Here is a 3,107-nt window from a genome sequence, read left to right as displayed (position 1 = left end):
CCCCTCCCTCCCCCCCCCACCGGCCCTCAGTAACAGCAGTGTGTACCATCCCCTCCCCCACCCCACCGACCCTCAGTAACAGCAGTGTGTACCATCCCCCTCCGCCCCACCGACCCTCAGTAACAGCAGTGTGTACCATCCCCGCCTCCCCCCCACCGACCCTCAGTAACAGCAGTGTGTACCATCCCCTCCCCCCCCCCACCCCACCGACCCTCAGTAACAGCAGTGTGTACTGTCTACAAGATCCACTGTTGAAATTCACCAAAGATCCTCAGGCAGCACCTTCCAAAACCACAAGCCCCTCCACCTCGAAGGACAAGGGCAGCAGATACATGGGAACACCACCCCCTGCATGTTCCCCACCAAATCCCTCACCATCCTGACTGGGAAATATATTGAATGTTCCTTCGATGTGACTAAGTCAGAATCCCGGGATTCCCCCTCTCACAGCAGCTCAACAGGGCAGTGCACTAGCACCATCCCAAGGGCAACTAGAGACGGACAAACATTGCTGACCACACAGAGACATCCACAACCCACAAAGAAATAAAAAAATAATCTTTGACCTTTCTCACCCAATGCCTGTCTCATTCCAACCAATCTCTGACACACTTTCTGCCTGTTGTGATCCTTGTATTCCTGACCCTTCTCATCCTCAACCTTCTCATCCATTCACTTCACCTCTGCCCTCAACGTTGGGTCTAAACCCATCAGGGAACCCAGCAGCTCCTCACACAGACACTCTGGGTTAACAGATGTTGTGATGTTTCAGTAAGAGAGAGAGTAATACAGTCTTACAGCGCACAAACAGACCCTTCGGTCCAATCAGTCTGTGCTGACCAGGTTCCCAAACTAAACTAGTCCCACCTGCCTGCTCCTGGCCCATATCCCTCCAATTCTTTCCTTATCCAAATGTCTTTTAAACGTTGTAACTGTACCCACATCCACCACTTCCTCAAGGAGCTCACTCACACACAAACCACCCTCTGTGTCAAAAAATTGCCCTTTTAAAATCTTGCTCCTCTCACCTTAAGACTGGGTTGGCACGGTGGCTCAGTGGTTAGCACTGCTGCCTCACAGCACCAGGGGCCTGGATTTGATCCCTCCCTCAGGTGGACAGTCTGTGTGGAGTTTGCACATTCTCCCGTGTCTGCGTGGGTTTCCTCCGGGTGCTCCGGTTTCCTCCCACACTCCAAAGATGTGCAGGTCAGGTGAATGCTTCACGCTAAATTGCCCGTAGTGTTCAGTGCGTAGTCAGAGGGAAAGGGGTCTGGGTGGGTTACTCTCTGGAGGGTCGGGGTGGACTGGTTGGGCCGAAGGGCCTGTTTCCACACTGGAGGGAATCTAATCTAAAAATGTGCTCCCTAATCATGAAACGCTGCATCCTGGAGAAAAAACCAGATCCCACTAACCCAGTCTGTACCCCCTCAGGACAGCAGTGTCTCTGAGAGATGACTTGTTACAATGTCCCCTGTAATTACTATAAGCTCATATCTGTTCACATCAATTTGAGCTGTTAATTCATTAAGTTTGTTGCAAATATAACACAGTTTTAAGTGAAGACCCTTTACTTTTGCCTTTTTCTTTCCTCCTGGGATGTGGTCGTTGCTGCACAACAGTATTATCGCCTGTCCCTAACTACCCCTGAACTGAGTGTCCATTTCAGAGGGTATTTGGAAGTCAGCCCCGTTGCTGTGGGTCTGGAGTCACATGTAGGCCAGACAGTGAAGGAAGGCAGGTTCCTTCCCTGAGGGATAGTAATGAATCAGAGGGCCCTTCAGGGGTATCAGAAGATGCTCAATTCCAGATTTCTTCCAAAAAATTACCTCACCTGCCATGATGGGATATGAAACCAAGCCCCCACAGCATTACCTGTGGTTCTGGATTAATACCTCAAAAGAGTTTATGCTGGAAATGTCAATTCTCCTGCTCCTCGGATCCTGACTGACCTGCTGCTGTGCTTTCCAGCACCACATTCTCTGTTCTTGGATGAATCGTCCTAGTGACAGTACATTCGGCCGTCAGCTCTCTCTGATTGCTCCTGTTTTTGTTTTGTTAATCCACTCTGTCCCTCTTGTCCCAGTCTGGGTATCACCATCACCCTGGGAAGCTGGAATCTCCTTTGTTCCTCTCTCCAAATCCTCCCCCAGCCATCAGGATACTGGTCCGAACCTGGATCCAGTCTGTGCCACTGGAGTCACTCCCTTCCTTCCCTGTTCTGACCAGGTGCGGTCAGGTCCTTACTGAAGCTTCCATCAAGGTAAGGAAATTCACAACTATCAAGAAAAAGGGAATACAATGAAATATTTCGGAAAGAAAAGTCTCTCCAGGTTATACCAATGGAGCCCATGACTTCAGTTCCTTGTCACACAGAAACGTAGAAGCTAGGAGCAGGAGGAGTCCATTCGGCCCTTCGAGCCTAGTCTGCCACTCATCAGGATCATGGCTGATGGTCCAACTCAATGACCCAATCCTGCTTTCTCCCAGAAACTTCAATTCACTCGCCCCAAGTGCTGTATCTAGCTGCGGTTTGAATACACTCGAGCTTTAAGCATCAGCTCCTTCCCGTGGTCATGAATCCCACAGGCTCCCCACTCTCTGGGTGAAGAAATGTCTCCTCATCTCGATCCTAAATGGTTCACCCAGAAACGTCAGCTTGGGACCCCTGGTACGGGGCAGAGCCACCATCGGGATACATCCTCCCTGCACCCATCCTGTCGAAAGCGTAAGGAGTAACATTGAACATCAGATCCTGCAGGGGTGAACAGCCTCAGGAGGGGAAGGGTTGGGATTGATCTTCCTTAGGGCTGAGTCTGTTGGACAGCAGGCACTGGGCAGAGAATCTCTCTCTCTCTCTCTCTGTCTGTCTTCTCTCTCTCTGTCTCTGTCTTCTCTCTCTCTGTCTCTGTCTTCTCTCTCTCTCTCTCTCTCTCTCTCTGTGTTCTCTCTCTCTCTCTGTCTTCTCTCTCTCTCTCTGTGTTCTCTCTCTCTCTCTGTGTTCTCTCTCTCTCTGTGTTCTCTCTCTCTCTCTGTCTTCTCTCTCTCTCTCTGTCTTCTCTCTCTCTCTCTGTCTTCTCTCTCTCTCTCTGTCTTCTCTCTCTCTCTGT

This window comes from Chiloscyllium punctatum, chromosome 3 (assembly GCF_047496795.1).
Source record: "Chiloscyllium punctatum isolate Juve2018m chromosome 3, sChiPun1.3, whole genome shotgun sequence".
Taxonomy (NCBI): Eukaryota; Metazoa; Chordata; class Chondrichthyes; order Orectolobiformes; family Hemiscylliidae; genus Chiloscyllium; species Chiloscyllium punctatum.
This window is presented reverse-complemented; position numbering follows the sequence as displayed.